This window comes from Phocoena sinus, chromosome 2 (genome assembly GCF_008692025.1).
Source record: "Phocoena sinus isolate mPhoSin1 chromosome 2, mPhoSin1.pri, whole genome shotgun sequence".
Lineage (NCBI taxonomy): Eukaryota > Metazoa > Chordata > Mammalia > Artiodactyla > Phocoenidae > Phocoena > Phocoena sinus.
The window spans coordinates 32,844,809-32,867,220 of NC_045764.1; the positions used below are offsets into that span (position 1 = coordinate 32,844,809).

Here is a 22,412-nt window from a genome sequence, read left to right on the forward strand (position 1 = left end):
CATGCCATCTTGCCTGCACTAGGACTTCTGATTCTTGCCTTAAAATTCTTCTATTTTATTCCTAGTCTGTATGCATGTTTTGCTCCAAATGCAAACTGAATTCTAGGCCTTTCTTTTGAAAGCCCTGTGATAGTATGTGCTCTCTATAACTGGACTAATTTTTGCAGCTGTGTTCCTGGTTTAATACCTGGCTGGACCGATGAGAGAATTTATAGCCCTTAGAAGGAAAAATCTCTTCTTACTTCTGGTCAGCTCTAAAAAATTGATCCCCTAGTTGCTCAGCCCCAGGCCTGCCTGAGAACACCATTAACCAGTCTTCTGGCCAGTATTGTCAGAACAGGAAGGTTTAATCATTTCATGCCCATGGCTTCTGGGTTACCATAGTAATCACCTTGTATTTCAATCATCTGTTCATATCTCTCTCTCTCTGAGATTGTACACTCTTAAGAACACCAGTGTTTCCATTGTCAGCACCAGCACAGAGCCCAACACAGAACAGACACTCGGAGTTTGAGTGGATGAGGAAAGCCATTTGTGTCCAAGAGACTCGCACAGAGGTGAACCATTTATTCATCTTTGCATCTCACTGCCTAATGCAGCACCTGCCGAGGATACAAACTCCAACACCTACTGGACCGGGAAGATGGTCAAAATGAATGAACACCATTGAGAGTGGTGGGATGCACACATTGAGGAGGCCGCCTGCCCATCTAAAGAGGAGAACGGCCCTCAGCTCCTGCTGACTGCTGGCCCCTAAGAACACAGGCCCACTGTGGCTAAAGCATCTGATTTTTCAAGAGAATAGAGAAAGTGTGATTCTCACATGAAATTTCCCTGTGCAAATCCCATCTACTGGTCTGCTCTGTGCCTCTAGCAGATGATCCACAATTGGCCAATGGCTAAGAGGCGAGGATCTCATGTGCTAATCATTCCAGTTTAAACTGTGACTTGGTCCCGGGACCCGCCCCCGCCCCCCAGCTGCCTGCATTTTCACAGGGTTAGCCCCAGCTTCAGAAGCACAGACTCTGTGGGGCTCTCATCCCGCTTCCTCTCTCTCCAAGTCTATGAATGGTTCCAAATCACTGCTCTAACCCAGATTCTGACACCTGGGCTTCTAGTCCCTTAAGACCGGGTAGGTGCAGTTTTATAACCTAGCAACCTGTATTTCAAAGCTGGTTCCAGAAGTTAAGTGTTATCTTTGCATTAGGGCATGCATCTTCTTTATCCTTGTGTGGAGCCTTCATTCCAACAGATGGTCTCTTGCTCTCCATCAACCAAAAGCCTTGTTTGTGTGTTAGGTGGGACCAATGGGAAGATGAGAGTGTGGATTCACTGTGGGCAAGTTGATGCCTCAAAGACCCCCTTGTGCTCTGAGATTATACAATTCTCTCTCTTATTAAAGCCCAGAGCACACCTTTTCATCTCCCGAACATTCCCAAGGAACCAGAAGCCATTGGTGTGTATCAGCAATTTAAACTGTTTTGTCGATGTGCATTAAGTTGCACTTATCTGCATTAAATCCATTAACCATTGGACCACCTAATTATCCCATGTTTGCAGAGATTTGAGAATTCATGGTCCTTCCCTTCCTAAGAAAATCATTTTTTACGGGCCACGCCTCTGTCTCCGTGCCTTGCCAATGCTTCAAGGTGGCAGGCATGCCGAGTCAGGCAGGATGGCCTTGGAAGCTCAGGAACTGACTCAGCCTGGACGGGGGGAGAAACAATGAAAGAAAGGCAGCCTGGGGTCCAGAGACACCAGAGGGTGGCTGCATCATCTCTGCTCTTGCCTTCAGATCTGGCCCAGCCTCCTCCTTCCCTGGACTCATGACACATTTAACCCTGGCTGCCGCCCCAGCAGCCCCATGTGCTGTGGGGCCCCAGCCTGCCGTCTATGTTCCGACGGGATGAGAAAGGGATGAGAAAGGAGGACAAAGGAAAAGAAGTAAAACCTGTAAAATTCATCTTTCATAGGCTATAAAGGGGAGTTAAAAGTTGTGCTTGTTTAGAAAGTTTAGAAATGGTGACTGTAGCTGTAAGAATGTTCATGGAATATCTCATTGATCGTAAATGATTTTTTAAAAATTAGAGGGTTACTTTTTTAAATTCTTTAAGACAGAAAATGAAGTATAAAACAATCGTTTATCAAAACACACATCAAAAATCAAAAGAGAAGACAGAGGACAAGTAGACATAAAGTGGGATGACAGATGATAAACACGGTGTGGTGTTTATAAAAATGAATGTAAGTGGCCTACCAAGCTATTTAAAGATTGTACAATTTTTCTCTTTTTGGCTGTGCCTCTCGGCCTGTGGGATCTTAGTTCCCCGACCAGGGATTGAACCCGGGCCGCGGCAGTGAGTGCGCCGAGTCCTAACCACTAGACCACCAGGGAATTCACTAAAGATTGTATTTTTTTAAAAGTTACCGTTAAGTTGTCCGTAAGATATGTTTCTGCAGCAGAAAGATTCTAAAAGTTAAAAATAAATTCATGGGCCAGAATATGCCTGTCAAATTCAAACCAAGGAACAGCCAGATGAATTCTGGACAGCACAGTGCTTAAAAGCAAAAATTTTACATAAGACTTGCAAGCACATACTATAAAAATGCACAAGAAATGAAATAAAAATGTGCTTTTTTGGGAGGGAGAAAGTAATTTACCATTATCAGTCTAGTACAGATCCAAGTAGACAAGAGATTAAATAAGGACATAGAAAAAACGAAAGACACAATAAATGCAGTACCTATAACAGACTTATACTAAGTTTCATAATCCACGAATATGGATTACTTTTTCTTTTGAAGTATACATACCTGGTCTATAAGCAAAAAATGATTGCATACTAAATCATATCTATAAACACAAGAGCAGAAGTTTTATAGATAATACTTTGAGATGACAATGCAATAAGTTAAAAATTCAAATGGATATTAAAAAGAAAAAATACTCAGACATCTAGAAACTAAGAATAACGTCTTGCATGTTGCTGAGACAAAGAGGAAACTGAAACGGAGAGAGACAGAAAGAGACAAGGAGAGATGGGAGAATAAGCAAGAATGAACTTAACACTTTTGTAACAGAAAATCACATCAAGGGAAAAATAAAAGAAAGAAAACAATACCAGAAAAATAACTGAAAGAAAGAAGCAATGGAATAAGAAGAAAAGAAAAAAGAGAAAAGCAGTGAAATGTAGGGTTTAAAGGGCTCCAAAGGTGAAGTCAAATGGACCTGGGTTGCTTATCTTCACTCCAACACACACAGCTCTGCAACACTGGAATATCTGGTTAATTTCTCTGTGATCCATTTTCCCATGTTTCTCATCTGTAAAATATGGGTAACAGTGCCATTTTTATAGGGTTGTTGTAAAAATTAAATTCAATAATGTCTGGTAAAGCTTAAAGCACAGTGTCTGGTAAAAAACTGATAAAGGATGAATGAATCTTAAGAGTTTGAAGTGGTAGTTACTGTTTCTGTAAGAATGGTAGTAGTAATAGCAGTGTTATTAAAAGCTACAACTCTTAAAGGCAAACAGAACAATCAGAACAAGCCTCTGGTCAATCTTTTAACAATATAAGAAATACAAAAGAGATCATTAAATATGAGAATGAGATTCTAGTAACTAATAGTACAGGAAAAATTTTAAGTATATGGCAATATTACACATAGTTGTAGGATAAGAAATTTATCAATTTCAAGGATAGTTATTCTTCAGGGGTGTGTGTGTGTGTGTGTGTGTGTGTGTGTATGCATGCGACTGTCTGTATGGGTATGAGTATGTATAAAGATGACACAACACACACTCACACACCCCTAAAACAGACAGGGTCAAAAAGAAAAGGAAACACGAATAAGTCATTAAAATTTCTCAAAGGTCCTCACGGATTTATTGATAAACCTGTCTAAATATTTAGGACATTTACAATCTCCACCCAACACCATAAGTTCTTAAGTACTAAAAAATTTTTAATTCATCCTATTTGTTTCTAATTTCTACATCTGAGAAAAAGTTTGAAATGGATTAGAAGAACATCAGAGAATATTTTTATAGGCTGAGAGTAGGGAATTATTTCTTAAAGGTAAAAAGCACTGATCACAAAGAAAAATATTTTAAAATCTGACTACATCAAAATGACAATTTTTTTATTTGAGGTATAACTGATGTACAATATTATGCAAGCTTTAGGTGTACAACATAGTGATTCTCAATTTTTAAAGGTTATACTCCACTTATATTTATTATAAAATACTGGCTACATTCCCTGTGTTGTACAATATATCTTGTAGCTTGTTTATTTTATACATAGTAGTTTGTACCTCTGAATCCTTTACCCCTATTTTACCCCTCCCTCTTCCCCCTCCCCACTGGTAAGCACTAGTTTGTTCTCTATGAGTCCACTTCTTTTTTGTTATATTCACTAATTTATTTTATTTTTCAGATATCATACAGTACTTGTCTTTCTCTGACTGACTTAATTCACTTAGCATAAGGCTCTCTAAGTCTATCCATATTGTTGCAAATGGCAACATTTCATTCTTTTTTATGGCTGAGTAATATTCCACTGTATATATGAACCACATCTTCTTTATCCATTCATCTGTTGATGGACACTTAGGTTGCTTCCACATCTTGGCAATTGTAAATAATGCTGGTATGAACATTGGGGTGCATGTACATGTTGGAATTAGTGTTCTCTCTCTCTCTCTCTCTTTATTATATATCCAAGAGTGGAATTACTGTGTCAAATCGTAGTTCTATTATTAGTTTTTTGAGAAGCCTCCATACTGTTTTCCACAGTGGATGCATCAATTTACATTCCCACCAACAGTGCACAAGGGTTCCCTTTTCTCCACATCCTCACCAACATTTGTTATTTCTGGTCTTTTTGATGATGGCCATTCTGACAGGTGTGAGGTGATATTTCATTGTGGTTTTGATTTGCATTACCCTGATGATTAGTGATGTTGAGCATCTTTTCATGTTCCTGTTGGCTAACTGTATGTCTTCTTTGGAAATATATCTATTCAGATCTTCTGCCCATTTTTTAAATCAAGTTGTTTGCTTTTTGCTGTTGAGTTGTATGAGCTGTTGATGTATTTTGAATATTAACCTTTTATCTGTCATATCACTTGCAAATATTTTCTCCCTTTCAGTAGGTTGTCTTTTAGTTTTGCTGATGGTTTCCTTTGCTGTGCAAAAGCTTATAAGTTTGACTAGGTCCCATTTGTTTATGTTTACTTTTATTTCCTTTACTTTAGAAGACAGATCCACAAAAACAATACTACGATTTATGTCAAAGAGTGTTCTGCCTACGTTTTCTTCTAAGAGTCTTATGGTGTGGGTCTTACCTTTAGGTCTTTAGTCCATTTTGAGGTTATTTTATCAATATATGATGTTAAAGAATGTTCTGAAAATGACACTTTTTGGCATGATAAAAATGCAATAAAGTTAAATAAAAAGATTAGAAAATATATGTGTGGCACTTCTAAAGACAAAGAATTAATTTCCAAAATACCTAAAGAGCTTCTACAAATTAACAAAGACAAGAACAACAGAAGAATAGAAAAAGAATGAGCAAAGATAATGACCAGGCGATTCCAAGATATATGATGCACAGCATAAAAAATACAAATACTCTATGTTCTCTAAAAATAACAAAAATCACAGCAAAACCAGGGAAAATACTCTGGAAGTATCCCTATCAGCCATATTGCAGTGAAGTGATACTTTGGGTTTGACTCTCTCTCTCGCCATCCCCATCCCTGCACTCTGTTAGAAAATGGAATATACATATAGCTGTGTATCTTGCACTGAATGTGCTGGGCACATAGGCCCACAATCAACGTGGAACTGCTGAACTGAATTATGAATTATATTAGGGGCACAAGGAAAATGGTTATTTACAGAAGAGGAAATCTGACTAGAAAACTGACATATGGAAAAAGACTTAGGCTCCCCAGTGATCAAAAAATTGCAGATTAAAACAGCCAGGCGTTCCCATCTTTCACCTATTTCATCAGCAAGAAGTCAAACAAGATCACAGCCTGGTGGCCTCAAGCAACAGGGCAGCCAGGTGTGACCACTCTCGCCCCCTCACTGGAGCAGAAGTTGCTCAAGATTTACCATGGTGGCTTCAGCACTGCTGTTTCTTTGATTTGCTTACCAAAAATTGCAGTGAAAACCAAGTGTAAGCACCTTGGCTGCCAGAGACCCTGAATGCCCCATCTTTCCCTACTAGCAGTTACCGAAGAACCTCAGAAGGCCATTTTAATTTCCTCTCCCTGTTCATCTGAGATCTGGTTTCTCAGGCAGCCGAGGTGCTGGATGAACGCAGGGGAACCCATCCATCAATTCTGTGGCTGCCGTAGCATGGCGATTTTGAATCTTGCAATAAAACAAGATTAATGGGCTTGACTTCAGTCGGTTTGACATTTCAGCAATGAGGGTTGTTTGCCAGGTTTCTACACCCCTTTCCTTCTTGTCTCCCAGCCATTTTGTAATCAACAGCCAGGTCCCTCCTGCTCCTTTGGATTCCTGAAGAGAAATCATGGAAAAGGAACACGTATGGCGAGCTTGGAAAAGGCAAATCACTCTGATTTCTGCTCGCCTTCAAAAGCTAGTGGGGATTTCAGTGGGAAATGGACTCTCACAGCCATGGTGATGGGACGAAGCATTAATTGTTGAATTGTCTGAGTGATCATTTCATCCAGCCAAATGCGCCTACCATGTATCCAGCACTGTGTGGGCAGCTGGGAGAGGGAAGAGGGAATATAGAAAGAATTCTAAGGTGTCTTCTCTAAAGGGGACTGAGGGCTGTTGGTGTGGTCAGAGCTCAGGGACGTGGTTCTAAATAAAAGTACAAGGAAAGAGCAAATGGGTTAGAGAGCTGGTGACAGGCTTCTTGGAGAAAGTGGGATTTGAGTTTGACTTTAAAAGAAGATGGGGGGGTGGGAAAAGATGGCGGACTAACAGGACACGGAATTCACGTCTCCACACAACTAGGGCACCTACCAGGCACTGGTAGGGGACCACAGACACCTAAGGGGACGGAAAGAACCCCCAGCGACCAGTTAGGATGTGGGGCATGGGGAGGAGTGAGGGGGGAGGAGAAGTGGAGGCGGGATGAGATTGGCGCCCCTGAGGGGTGGTGGGGGGAAGGGAAGGGATCCCATGCCCAAAGGGGGAAATTGGGGGACAATTTCCCAGGGGCCAGGTTTCCCCTGCCCACTTGGGGAGGAGTTCCTACACCCAGCGGGACCCACCCATGGTTAGGGGTCCAGTGGTGACGGGAGAGACCCTGGGGTAGACAGTGGGGAGGGGTGTAAAGTAACGGAAGGGAATACGGCCAGTGCGTTACCTGGCCACTTAGGCACCAGGGAGCCTATTGGGCTCCCGGGCCTAAACCTCTGCCCTCGGAGCCTCCCTCCTGCCACACAGAACCCAAGCCCCGCCCTACACCCCCACCCAGGGCCCTACATCTACACTCAGAGACTCCCTCCAACTCTCTGGGCCTAAACCCCACGCACATACCCTCACCCAGGGCCTTACCTGGAAACTCCACCCTTCAGAGGCCCTCCTTTCCTGGTGCTGCCTCTCCCCTTCCACACAGGTCCTAAGCAGAGGCCCCGCCCCAAGGCCTTTTCTGGCTGCTGTGTCCTGACCCTAGGCCCCGCCCCACACTCAAACATCACCCCTCACCCTGCAAGGTCCACCCCACCCTAAACCCCTCCCCTGCCTAAGTTCCACCCGCACCTAAACCACACAACCATAGACAAGGCTTTTTTTTTTTTCCTCTTTTAGATTGGGGTTCTGTTTTACCTTGTTGATTCATTGCTGTTGATTCATTTATATTTTTATTTCTTCTAATAAATATTTTATTTTTCTAATTTTATTTTATTCTTTATACTTTGTTATTGTTGTCTCCTTTTGGCTTGTTCCCCCACCCTCACCTTTTGTTTTTCTTTTTTCTGTTGTGGTTTTATTTTACCTTGTTGCATTTGTTTCATTATTTATTTATTTTTAACATCTTTATTGGGGTATAATTGCTTTACAATGGTGTGTTAGTTTCTGCTTTATAACAAAGTGAATCAGTTATACATATACATATGTTCCCATATCTCTTTCCTCTTGCGTCTCCCTCCCTCCCACCCTCCCTATCCCACCCCTCCAGGCGGTCACAAAGCACCGAGCTGATCTCCCTGTGCTATGCGGCTGCTTCCCACTAGCTAGCTACCTTACGTTTGGTAGTGTATATATGTCCATGCCTCTCTCTCGCTTTGTCACAGCTCACCCTTCCCCCTTCCCATATCCTCAAGTCTATTCTATAGTAGGTCTGTGTCTTTATTCCTGTCTTACCCCTAGGTTCTTCATGACATTTTTTTTTAAATTCCATATATATGTGTTAGCATACAGTATTTGTCTTTCTCTTTCTGACTTACTTCACTCTGTATGACAGACTCTACGTCTCTCCATGTCATTACAAATAGCTCAATTTCTTTTCTTTTTACGGCTGAGTAATATTCCATTGTATATATGTGCCACATCTTCTTTATCCATTCATCCGATGATGGGCACTTAGGTTGTTTCCGTCTCTGGGCTATTGTAAATAGAGCTGCAATGAACATTTTGGTACATGACTCTTTTTGAATTATGGTTTTCTCATAAACCTTGGAAAATTTAAGAAAATTAAAATCATATCAAGCATCTTTTCCAACCACAACGTTATGAGTTTACAAATAAATTAGAGGAAAAATCGGTAAAAAACACAAATACATGAAGGCTAAACAGTGTGCTGCTAAATAACCAAGAGATCACTGAAGAAATCAAAGAAGAAATTAAAAAAATACATAGAAACAAATGACAACAAAAACACAACAATCCAAAACCTATGGGATGCAGAGAAAGCAGTTCTAAGAGGGAAGTTCATAGCAATTCAAGCTCACCTCAAGAAACAAGAAAAATCTCAAATAAACAATGTAACCTTACACCTAAACAACTAGAAAAAGAAGAGCAAAGAAAACCCAAAATTAGTAGAAGGAAAGAAATCAGAGCAGAAATAAATGAAATAGAAAAAAAGAAAACAATAGCAAAGATCAATAAAATTAAAAGCTTTTTCTCTGAGAAGATAAACAAAATTGATAAATCTTTACCCAGACTCATCAAGAAAAAAAGGAAGAGGACTCAAATCAATAAAATTAGAAATGAAAAAGGAGAGATTACAACTGACACTGCAGAAATACAAAAGATTATAAGAGAATACTACCAGCAACTATATGTCAATAAAATGGACAACCTGGAAGAAATGGACAAATTCTTAGAAAAGTACAACCTTCTAAGATTGAACCAGAAAGAATTAGAAAATATAAACAGACCAACAGGTAATGAAATTGAAACTGTAATTAAAAATCTCACGACAAACAGAAGTCCAGGACCAGAAGGCTTCACAGGCAAATTCTACCAAACATTTAGAGAAGAGTTAACACATATCCTTCTCAACCTCTTCCAAAAAATTGCAGAGGGAGGAACACTCCCAAACTCGTTCTATGAGGCCACCATCACCCTGATACCAAAACCAGACAATGATATCACAAAAAAAGAAAATTATAAACCAATATCACTGAAGAACATAGATGCAAAAATCCTCAACAAAATACTAGCAAACAGAATCCAACAACACATTAAAAGGATCATACACCATGATCAAGTGGGATTTATCCCAGGGATGCAAGGAGTCTTCAGTATATACAAAACAATCAATGTCATACACCATATTAACAAATTAAAGAATAAAAACCATATGATCATCTAAATAGATGGAGAAAAAGGTTTTGACAAAATTCAACACCAATTTATGATAAAAACTCTCCAGAAAGTGGGCATAGAGGGAACCTACCTCAACATAATAAAAGCCATATATGACAAACCCACAGCAAACATCGTTCTCAAGAGTGAAAACTGAAAGCATTTCCTCTAAGATCAGGAACAAGACAAGGATGTCCACTCTCACCACTATTATTCAACATAGTACTGGAATTCCTAGCCACAGCAATCAGAGAAGGAAAAGAAATAAAAGGAATACAAATTGGAAAAGAAGAAGTAAAACTGTCACTGTTTGCCAATGACATGAATGAATGAATGAATACATAGAAAATCCTAAAGATGCCACCAGAAAACTACTAGAACTAATCAATTAATGTGGTAAGGTTGCAGGATACAAAAGTAATGCACAGAAATTTCTTGCATTCCTATACACTAAGAACAAAATATCAGAAAGAGAAATTAAGGAAACACTCCCATTTGCCATCACAACAAAAGGAATAAAATACGTAGGAATAAACCTACCTAAGGAGGCAAAAGACCTGCACTCAGAAAACTATAAAACACTGATGAAAGAAATCAAAGATAAAATAAACAGAGGGAGAGATATATTTCCAAAGAGGACATAAAAATGACCAATAGGTACAGGAAAAGGTGCTCAACATCACTAATCATCAGGAAAATGCAAATCAAAACCCCAATGAGATATCACCTCACACCTGTTAGAATGACTATTATCGAAAAGATAAGACATAATAAGTGCTGGCGAGGATGTGGAGAAAAGGGAACCCTTGTGCACTGTTGGTGGGAATGTAAGTTGGTGCAGCCACTATGGAAAACAGTATGAAGGTTCCTCAAAAAATTAAAAATAGAACCACCATATGATCCAGCAACTCCACTCCTGGGTATTTATCCAAAGGAAACGAAAACACTAACTTGAAAAGATATCTACACCCTCATGTCCATTGCAGCGCTATTTACAATAGTCTAGACGTGGAAACAACTTAAGTGTCCATCTATTGATGAATGAATACAGAAAGAAAAAATACGTGTGTGTGCGTTTGTGTGTATGTGTGTGTGTATAAAATGAGATATTGATACCATTTGGCCACAATAAACAAGGAAATTCTGCCATTTGTGGCAACATGGATGAACCTTGAGGGCATTATGCTAGGCGAGGTAAGTCAAACACCACACGGTCACACTTATATATGGAATCTAAAAAAACAAAACAAAAAACCTAACTCATAGATACAGAGAACAGATTGGTGGTTGCCAGAAATGGGGGGGGGGGGGTGAAATGGGTGAAGGCAGTCAAAAGGTATAAACTTCCAGTTATAAATAAGTCCTGGGGATGTAATGTACAGTACGGTGACTGTAGTTAATAGTACCTTATTGCTTGTTTGAAACTTGCTAGGGAGTAGATCTTAAAATTTCTCATCACAAGAAAAGAAAATTTGTAAGCTTATTCATAATCATATTCATATTATTCATATTCACATTCATAGTATAATCAAAGCATATGATACTGGCATAAAAACAGACACATAAATCAATGGAGCAGAATAGAGAGCCCAGAAATAAACTTACACATATATAATCAACTAATATTTGACAAGGATGCCAAGGTGTGGTGATGGGTATTAACTAGACTTATTGTGGTGTTCATTTTGCAAAGCACACATATATCGAATCATTATATTGTACACTTGAAACTAATATAATGTTATATGTCAATTACATCTCCATTTAAAAAAATTTACTTTAAAACGGATATGGAATGACCGGCAAGATATTAATTAAGTGAAAAAGCTAGGTATAAACCAATATACCATGTGTGTAATATATATATACATATATACACACACATACACACATATATACATACAATTAATATATATACATACATATTCATACATATGCATATAATCTGGATATGCATGTAATATCTCAGGAAGGATATATAAGATTCCAGTATCAGTAGTTGCCTTTAGAGAAGAGCAGTAGGTGATGGGGGGCTGAGGAAGGGGGAGGGATCCTTTCTTTTCCCTATGATCCCTTCTGAGTGTTTTAAATTTGGTATATATGTGTATATTGCCCACTTAAAAGCAAACAGGTAAAATTTCTGAAAAACATGTCAGAAACGATTCCCACTAAAACAACTACCAAAAAACTATTACAAACAAAAAACAAACACTGTAAATAGGAAGTCAATTGGGCAAAAGACGAAACCAAACAATTCTCAAAAGAAGAATGGTCAGGGACTTCCCTGGCTGTCCAGTGGTTAAGACTCTGTGCTTCCAATGCAGGAGGCATGGGTTCGATCCCTGGTTGGGGAACTGAGATCTCACATGCTGTGCAGCACGGCCAAACAAACAAACAAAAAATGGTAATAAAGGTGTATTACAGAGCGCAGTCAAAATAAATGTCAACAAAAATAAATAAATAAATAAATGTCAACAATTGGTCAGTCTCACAGAGAAACAGCTCCCAAACCCCACAGTTTCTCAACCCAAAGTGCAGGACGGGCCAGTGATTGGCTTAGATTTTCCAGCGTGGATCCCTGGAGGGAGGAGGTAAAGAGGAAAGGAGGGAGTTAGGAAGGAGCGAAGTAGGAGAAGGAGGGAAAGAGATAAGGATGGAGGGATGACACCTGATCTGGTCCTTGGGTGGCGAGTGACAGGCAGGAGACTGGGACAATTTTCTCCCCTGAGCAGGAAACAGGATCCGAGGCTACATGTTCACTTTTCCAATCTAAGGCTTATCATCCCTTACAGTATTTATAATCACAGCCCCATGCAAACTTATGTGAATTTTCTTCCCTTTCCCTGTTTTAAAGTAAAACCTTAATGAGTCAAATAGAGCCTTCAGGAAGAGATTCTGAATGAGCTCAACTGCCTCCTTCACAAGTTAACTGTTTCTAGAATAGTCATAATGGCAATTAGAAACAATCCAAATGTTCAATAATTACAAGCTGTTGGTTGCTCTGCTCTACTTTTCATCTCACCTCATTGAATTCCCCCAATAGCCCTATAAGTTAGGATTTATTTCCATTTTATAGATGAAGTGGTGGAGGCGCAGAGCATTTCAATAACTTTTCAAGCATCCCACACGCCAAACGTGGGGTGGCCAGGGTTTAAAACCAGGCTGCATGGTCCTCTTACATGATTTCCATATGGAGACCATTTCCCCTCTACCTCACAAGGCCGTACAAATAGTGTGGAAGGGATGGCCACCTTTATAGCCAGGGATAGGCATGTCCCACCCCACCTGTCACCACACCCCCACATGGATCAGAGCCAGAGTGAGGAGACAGAGCCAGGACGGGTCACTTGCTGACATTAGCACAAAGAGAAATGATTAACAAATCAATGAGATGAGTTTGCATGGAAGCCATCCACCTAAAGTGATATCAGTGTGCTCCTGGATGGATGAAGGAGCTTCTGAAATCTTAATAACCAACCTCAAGGAAGACAGGCTGTCAGGCTGAAAATTGTAAGATCCCATTATTCAACCTTTGTTTAAACACCACTGAGCCAGGCAGTAGAGTAGACAAGAAGCTCTATTGCAGCCAACAAAGCTTTTGTTGACTAATAAGGAATTTAAGAAAAGTGAAGTTGGATGAGTCACTAGTACTTGGCCGTATCTATCCAGGAGTGAGACCTATCTGAAAAGCATCACCCCAGACACTACACGTCATCTCTCGTCAGTCCTCACATCACTGCGCCTTTGTGCTACTTGATCACACCTGCCCTCTCGTCTTCCTTTCCTGCCTCTCTGTGTTACTCTCAGTGTCCTAACCTGGGATCTCTTCTCTGAACACCCCAATTGTTTGTCTGTCTTCCACTTCCTCTAGTGACCAGGACTTTCCAGGAGTGCCTACTGACAAGCCCCAAGCAGCATGTTCAATCATCACCCCATCTCCACCTGATGTCTCTCTAGCACCCATAACCTCCTCCAAACTGAAATCACCTTCCCCTCCTACACTTCTGTCTCCTCCTTCAGTGCCTATCTTGGGTAAAGAGACCACCATCCTGGACCTAGAGACCATCACACAGAGTGAAGTAAGTCAGAAAGAGAAAAACAAATATCGTTCAATATCACTTATACATGTAATGTAGAAGAATGATACAGATGAACCTATCTGCAAAGCAGAAATAGAGACACAGACGTAGAGAACAGACGTATGGATACTGGGGGCGGGGGAAGGGGGAGTGGGATGAATTGAGAGATTGGGTTGACATATACACTACTGATATTCTGTATAAAATAGACAACAAATGAGAACCTGCTGTACAGCACAGGGAACTCTACTCAGTGCTCTGTGGTGACCTAAATGGGAAGGAAATCCCCAAAAGAGGGGTATATGTATATGCATAGCTGATTTACTTTGTTGTACAGCAGAAACTAACACAAGATTGTAAAGCAACTACACTCCAATAAAAATAAATAAATAAATAATAAATAAATAAGAGACCACCATCCTTCCGAGCACCTGAAGGCATAGACTCAACCATTCCTTTTATTCACCTCCAGTGTTTCATCAGTAATCATTTTCTAATTGATCTGCTTCCTCAACATCTCATAGATCTAGCATCTCTTTTCCATCTCCGTTTATACAGCCTTGGTGTGGGTCCCATCATCTTAAAGCTTGCTCTATTGAAAGTACCTCCTAATTTGTCTTTTTGCAACTTACCTAACCCTAGCTAGGTGCCATCATTAGTGCTAACTTTCTACAAATCCAATCATGCTTTCACTGTTTAAAAGCCTCCACTGTTCCTGAGTCCACACAGCCCATTAAAATCTGACCTCATCTCTGTTTTATCCTTATCCTTGTTCCCCTCCCTCCTCTGTCTCACTGTCCCTTGTCACTCACAGAAGGCAGTGTCCAGCCTCCGGTTTCTTGGTTGGGGCCCTCATATCCCCTCTCCAGTCAGGGGAGACCCACTCTTCCTTCCACACTGGCTCTGATTCCCTCCAGAGGGAAAGCCTTTCCTGACTTCCTGGAGAACACCCCTCTCCTCTACTATGTGCCCATAGCTCTTTGTTCATCAAGATAAAGAAGACGAGGGATCAAAATAACAGGAGCCAACTCTTCCTGGGTGCTTGTGAGCCATGCACTGTGCTCATTGCTAACTTGGTGCCTTATCTCGGTGCATCCTCACCATAGCCTTCCGAGCCCACCTGCTTTAAAGGAGAAGAAGCCATTATCAGCACGTGTGTTCCGTATCCTCTGCTTCCTTACCTGTCTCCCCATTAGATTGTATATGAGCTCCTGGGGATAGAAACGGTGATGTGTATATTCGCAGTGCCTGGCAAAGACCAGACACGTGATGAAAAGCTCATTAACCCCTGAATGGAGGGAGGAAGAGAGGGCGGGGCGATAAAAGGGAAGCGGGAAGGATAGAAGAAAAAACAAAGGAGGAGGAGAACATTCCAGACTCTTATCACAGCCTCAATCTGCAATTCCACAAGAAGATCCTGCTCCCTTTGCTCCAACTTCACACATACCAAGCATCCTTCGAACTTGCAATCTGTCTCCTGAGCACACCTTCCCTGTCACTGGTCCAGGCTCTCCAATAACAAATTAAGAAAGCATCGCTGGATTATACCTGGCCTCCCGTGGGTTTTTAAAGTTTTCTTTCATATTTATTTTATTTATCATTATGTGTTTTTGGCTGCGTTGGGTCTTCATTTGCTGCGCATGGGCTTTCTCTAGTCGTGGCGAGCGGGGGTTACTCTTCGTTGAGGTGCGCGGGCTTCTCATTGCGGTGGCTTCTCTTATTGCAGAGCACGGGCTCTAGGTGCGTGGGCTTCACTAGTTGTGGCATGGCGGGCTTGGTAGTTGTGGCTCGCGGGCTCTAGAGCACAGGCTCAGTCGTTGGGGCGCATGGGCTTAGCTGCTCCGCAGCATGTGGGATCTTCCCGGACCAGGGCTCAAACCTGTGTCCCCTGCATTGGCAGGTGGATTCTTAACCACTGCGCCACCAGGGAAGCCCCTCCCGTGGGTTTAATGTGACTTGTGTTCCCCGGATCTGGCTCCTCTGTGTGACCAAATAAAGCCAAGGTTAAGATCATCCAAAGCTGGTTCCAGACCTCGTGCGGCCTCCAGGAAGGTGTAAATCAGCCCTGCCCTGTTCTACCATCCCCCAGGCTACGCCTAAACACTTTCTCTGTCTCTCCCCCTACTGTCTCTCAAACCACCTTCACCACAAATAGACAGGCGATGCACCAAAACTTGACTTTCCCATTATTTCAGTTTCCCTCCCTTGACAGCTCTTGGGGCCTAAAGTTGATCTCATATTCAGATCTATGCATGTCATGTTGACAGAAGTATCCAGGCTGGCTGGCTCAACAAGCTGAGTCTTTCTTGCATTAAAGCAACAGAGAAGCTGGCTTCTGATTAACAAGGAAATGACTCGATGGGAGAAATTTCCCAGGCTCCCATCCAACAATTCATATAAGGTCAGAAGAGGGTACTGTTCAGAAGGCAACGCCACAATATTGACTTCCTGAGATGATATATCGGAGCAAGAAGAAGGACTTAAAGAAATCAATCTCACTGAGCTTGGCTGCACAGAACTGGTTTTGTTGTGTGATGTAGCCCCAAAAGCTCAGTTACTTCTTTAATGCATGTGAGTCTGTGCCTCGTTTTTCATTAAATCTGTCATTTGACAAATGCAGGCTTCCACATGGCCAGCCCCGGGGGTGGTTGGCTGAGAGAAGGCCTGTCTGGAATGGCCATTTTGGGATCCAAGGGAAATTAAAGTATACCATAACAAAGGCCCTGAGCCCTGGTCTGGGAAGATTCTACATGCCGCGGAGCAACTGAGCCCATGCACCACAACTACTGAGCCTGCGCTCTAGAGCCTGTGAGCCACAACTATTGAAGCCCGCACGCCTAGAGCCTGTGCTCCGCAACAAGAGAGGCCACCACAGTGAGAAGCCCACACACCGCACCGCAATGAAGAGTAGTCCCGGCTCGCCGCAACTAGAGATAGCCCACGCGCAGCAACGAAGGCCCAATGCAGCCAAAAAAAAAATAATTAAATTAATTAATTAAAATAAAAAATACACCTTCGCAACACCTCTAATCTTTTCTAATGTAATGTGATTATTTATCTATCACTTAGTTATTGAACAACTGAGTTTCAGGTGTTGTGCTTGGTGCCATGACCAGCTATGCCCTGGAGTGAGATGTGGCCCCTGGGAGTAAAGAATTTGGATTGGAAGAATGTGAGGGGTGGAAAGGACCTTAGAAACCATCAAATCAGAATTTCTCTTTTTCAAATGGGCAAAAATGAGGCCCAGAAGTGATAAATGACTTGTCTATGGTCAAAAGGACGACTAGTGATGTAGTCAAGGGTGGGACCCAGGTTTCTTAACTCAGTGAGATACCCTAAGTAAAGCACCCAGCACTGGACCTGATGTATAAGATGTTTCAGGGCTTGGGAGCTTCCTCTTATCTTCCAAACTCTAAGATACGAGCCCATAGGGACCAAATAATAAATAAATGAGTAAAGTAAATAAATGAGGCAAGCGTTAGAAAACCTTCACAGTGAAAGAAAGATGGTTAAGGACAAGTGACCCTCGGCTCAGTGGTGGGACTGAGGCAGACTAGACTTCCCACAACCTAACCGAATCCAGGATTGGCCTCTACCAGCCCCAGCTGGATGCTGCCATGCTGTGATGCAAGCCCAGTGATGCAAGATCGCTAATTCAAGAGAAGCTCATATTTGGGTATTTATATGAATTCTCCATGTTTTAAAATGTTGATTCAAATTACTTTTTATTGTAGCTTCACAAAACATAGTTTGGGTTCACTCTAACCTCGGGGGCTACCTAATTTACCTTCCAGGAGTTTCTATAGCCTGAAACTCTGTGGAAAGAATTCAAGGGATCTGTGAACTTGGTTGGGAAAAAAAATTATATCTTTATTTTCACTTACCTCCAGCTTAAATTTAGCATTTAATTCCATTTTAAATGTAGGTTACAAGTCTCATTATCAATACCTGTAACTTTTGTCCCCAGTAGAAATCACAGATACTTTTATAAGGCAAATCAGTTGTCATAGATATTTAGAAATATAATTTACACTCCCACTACTTTGAAATTAAGGTGGATATTAAACTCTCCCCTGGATCTCAATCTTCCCGCCTGCAAAGGCCACAGCCGACCAATGATTGAGCACGCCTGCACCTGGTAGAAGTTCAGCCACAAAATGATGAGGTTGTGCGATTTGGTCACTCCCAGGGGACGACCTAGTCACCTATGTGGCTTTCCATCATTCCCTCTATCTGCAATTGCTGGTTGATTAATATGAGAAAGATGTGAGTCAAAGATTATCCCGGGGTAAAATGTTCAATTCAAGCTAAGCCACAACCAGTTCAGTATGTCTTTCAAAAATAAAACTTAACTTTAACTTTCCTGAATTTTAAACACATTTCCTCGTTATTTAATGGGTTAATAAAGAAGCACAAAATGACTATATCTCATATTCTTCATATCATTTTTAGTATTTCTATAATTATATATTAATACATTTGGTTAACTCTGTAGTCCTTTGTATTTTATTTTATGCATTTAAAAACTTGATTCCACTATCTAAAATATGACACAAATGAGCTTATCTATGAAACAGAAACAGACTCACAGACATAGAGCAGGCTGGCGGTTGCCAAGAGGGAAGGGGAGTTGGGGAGGGATGGATTGGGAGTTTGGGATTAGTAGATGTAAGCTATTATATATAAGATGGATAAACAACAAGGTCCTCCTGTATAGCACAGGGAACTATAGTCAATATCCTGTGATAAAACCATAATGGAAAAGAATATAAAAAAGAATGTACACATATGCATAACTGAATCACTTGGCTGCACAGCAGAAACTAACGCAACACTGTAAATCAACTATACGTCAAGAAAAACAAAATTTTTAAATAAAAAAAATTTTAAGAACCCCGACCATGCTACTATGCCCTGGAAAGCTAAAGTGAAAAATCAAACAAAAAACAAAAGACTTGATTCCACTAAATGCCATGTGGTAACCTGGATGGGATCCAGGAACAGAAAAACGATTAGTGGAAAACTGATGAAATCTGAGTAAAATCTGGAGTTTAGTTCATGGTAATGTAGCATTGTTAATTTCTCAGTTTGATATCTATACCATGGCTAGGTAAGTTGTTAACAGTAGGGGAATCTGGGAAGGGCATACATGAATTCTTTTACTACCTTTGCAACACTTCTGTAAATCTAAAATTATTTCAAAATAAAAAGTTTAGAAAATACTCTCACATTTCAAAAAAAAAAAAAGTCTATAGCCTCATGAGACTGCTGTAGGAGTCCACAATGCAGAAAAAATTAAGAATCTGTGCAAGTTAAGACAGGTTTTCTTAGAGCCAGGGCTATACTGATGGGAATTTGGGCTAAGCTAGAGGGTGGACACTGGTTCAAGTCCAGCAGCATCTCAGAGGAAAGAAAAGGATCTGACTGCATTCAGGGAACTTCTGGGATCTTAACCAGGCATCCTAGACTCCTTCAATCAAAGCAGAGCCTCATCTCCAACCAGTCTCCAGAATACTTCTCAAATTTCAGCTATGATGAGATACTGGCTCCCTCTCACTTCCATGTCTCTGATTCTCTGACTTCTTTTCTGGATCAAATCATATTTTTCCAAGATTCAGTTTACTCACTACCCTAGGAAGCTGTCCTTGATCTCCTACTATCACATCCCTGCCTGCATGCAAGCTGGGACGCATGATTCCACGTGCGTGGGGGTTCCTCGGGGATTCCACAGAGCCCAGGGCTTCCACCCATGTGGCACTTTCATGCCCTAGTGTGTTCATCTCTTCCTCTGTCGTCCCCCTCACCAGGCTGTGGGCTCCTCCATGGCAGAACTGTATCCTGCTCATCTCTGTATTCCACAAACAGACTCCCTGAGATGAAGTAGGTACCCATTTGTTGAAGGAGTGGGACAGGCAAAGACTCCGTGTGGAGAAATTAAGAAACGATGTCTTTAAGGGCAATAACAGGCATGTAAAGGCTTCCTGAGACCTTGAACTCTTGTGCTACTCAAGTCCAGGCCTGGGAGCTCCTGAACTCCTTCAGAGGACCCCAACAATATTAGGGACCATATCATCAACCTTAGCAGGACCCCTGAGCCCCAGAATCAGCATTCAGATCCAGATGTGTTTCCTGAATGAAGAATCTCCTGGCCTCACAACTCCTGGAGCTTAGGAAGTAGGATGGGGTTTTTCTCTCCTTGCCCGACCCAGAGGAATGAGAGGGAAACTCTTGTTCCAGAAATAAGCTCCGCAGACCTCTATCTCCAGCCAAGCTGTCCCCCACACCCACGTCAGCCCCACAAGGTTTCCATGCCTGGCTGGTCTCTGTGCCCACTGACTCCAAAACATGTCCCCTCTGTAACGCCTGAGACCCTCCTGAAAGGGGGAAGCTTCGTGGCAAAGAAAACAGGCTTTGCAGTCCATAGAACACGGGTTTAAAATCTGGCTCCATCCCTTGGCAACTCTGTGAAAGGGAAAGCTGCTTGCTCTCTCTATGTCTCAGCTTCTGAATCTAGGGTAGGAGTGGACATACGACCATGTGACCGTACATGAGCTACTGCACGTGAAGTGTTTGGCATGACCACAGAGAGCGGCTGTAACAAATGTAAAAGGCATCCTTTGCTAGTAAGAAGGACAAAGTCTAACAAGAAGATAGACAAATTAAGAAAACAAAACTATCAATGTGCAGTGAACTGTGTGGTCTACTAGAAGTACATAGAAAGAAGTGCCAGGAGCCATGGTAACCCAGAGTTAGTGATGTCTGACCTGTAATTTCGGAGATGGGCCAGGAAGGTGTCAGTGGTGGTGGTGGAGGGGGAGGTACATATTGACAATCCTAGAGATGAGACAAAAGCAAGGCCTTTCTAGGGAATTACAAATAGTTCAACAGGGTCAAGAGAGGGCCTGAGCAGTGGGTGCTGCCTGAAACATGAAGCCAGAATGTTCAGCTCAGCCTCCCCTAATCCTCTGGCATTTGCTAGGGCCTCAGATGGGGCTCTTGCCTCAAAGCCCTGATGACACTGCAGTTCTACCTCGGGTTGAATTTGCCAGAGACTCTTATGCGATTTCTTTTCTGGATTTTATGGCAGATCATCGTCAGAGGGGTCTTCTTCCTCTGTGTCTCTCAGATGCTGTTCCCCATCCTTTATTTTGCAAGGTTTTTTTTGGTAGAACCCATTTCCATCCATGTGGCACTCTCATGCCCTAGTGCGTTCATCTCTCCCCTTGTCATCCCCTTCACTAGGCCGTGGGATCCTCTAGGGCAGAACTGTAACCTGCTCATCTCTGTATCCCAGGAACAGACAGTGTCCCTGAGATGAAGTAGGTACCCGTTTGTTGAAGGAGTGGGACAGGCAAGATATGATCGTTAGCAAAGAAGATGGTTGTAAGCAAACAAGGTGGGAAGACTGCCCTTGATCTGACTTTCTGTCTCCTTTTGAGATAGCCAAATGCCTTCCTTAGATTACAGTCGAAGATAAATGGACATGTGCAGATCCCAGTGTAGTTCCCAGATTCCAGACAACGTCTATCTACTGGAACTCTAGTGAAACTTCTACCCTGGATGCCATTTCTCTAATATCGCGGACTCGGGGAACTTTGAAATTCCTGTTCCTAGCATGCACTGACTGCTTTCAGAGGTTTCCCACTCTTTCAGGAATTGCACTTCCTGGGATATGATGTGTCACTTCCTTTCCTACTTACCACAGGGTTCTTTTCTGGAAGTTTGCTGTCAATAAAGCAGAAGTAGCGGGCAGCCCATGAGGCAACAAGAGCCGGAACACTTCATATATCACGCGGGCCGTGGGCAGTTTTCTAGGTGGCACAATCCCTGGTCACTGGATCAAGAGAAAGATACAGGAGGCAGCTGGGTACCATCTTCCCATGAGCCTTCAGGTGGCCTTGGCATCATGCCGCATAGCCCAGGACTTCCACGGGAATCCTGGTGGGGGTCCCTTGACCCAGCTCCACCGACTCAGCGATTAGTAGAGTTCCACACAGATTCAGACACAGGTATGTCTGTCAGCCCTAGGCGTAGGGGGAGTGGATCTCTATTTTCGATGTACCTTCACAGGTATAATGGGAGCTATGGAGAAGCTGTGATGAAGGTTGCTGGGCAGACATTGTTATAGACCTAAAGCCACCAGTGGTCTGTTACTAACAAACCTGAGGACATTTTCTGGCCCCCTCCTCTTGGATTCTCTGTGTTTCAGACACTGTCGGCTGTTTCCTCCACGGGGCAAGACTCTGCTCCCACCTCTACTCCAGCTCTGCCTCTGCATACTGCTGCAGAAACATCTGCAAGTCTCTGGACCCGTGGCTCCCACTCTTCTGAGACTTTCCACACTTCCTTCTTTTTGGCCATTCCTCTGCCCCTTGCCTATCTAGAAGACTCTCTCATTGTTAAATACCCTTGACTGAGGTTAAGTTTCCTCAGCTCTCCCACAACATGAGCCAAAACAGAACTAAGTTGACTCATGGACACAGAGGTATATTTCTTGCATACATGATTTTGCAGTAGAAGATGTATTGCCTCT

At 42.0% G+C, this 22,412-nt stretch overlaps 1 protein-coding gene across 6 annotated transcripts in view; it reads right to left on the reverse strand.

The window, feature by feature from the left end:
- The window catches only part of LOC116747437 (5-formyltetrahydrofolate cyclo-ligase), a 279,548-nt gene that overhangs the window by 28,345 nt on the left and 228,791 nt on the right, over positions 1-22,412 (reverse strand). For 4 of the 6 annotated variants that reach the window (XR_004348042.1, XR_004348045.1, XR_004348044.1 and 1 more), the window contains exon 5: positions 3,243-3,322. The exons of 1 other annotated variant lie outside the window; for it this stretch is intronic. The gene's annotated coding sequence lies outside the window, so the exon portion shown is untranslated. Of the gene's footprint in view, positions 1-3,242; positions 3,323-21,579; positions 21,714-22,412 lie in introns of those variants that run through there. One more of the 6 variants, XR_004348050.1, reaches the window with a different exon arrangement.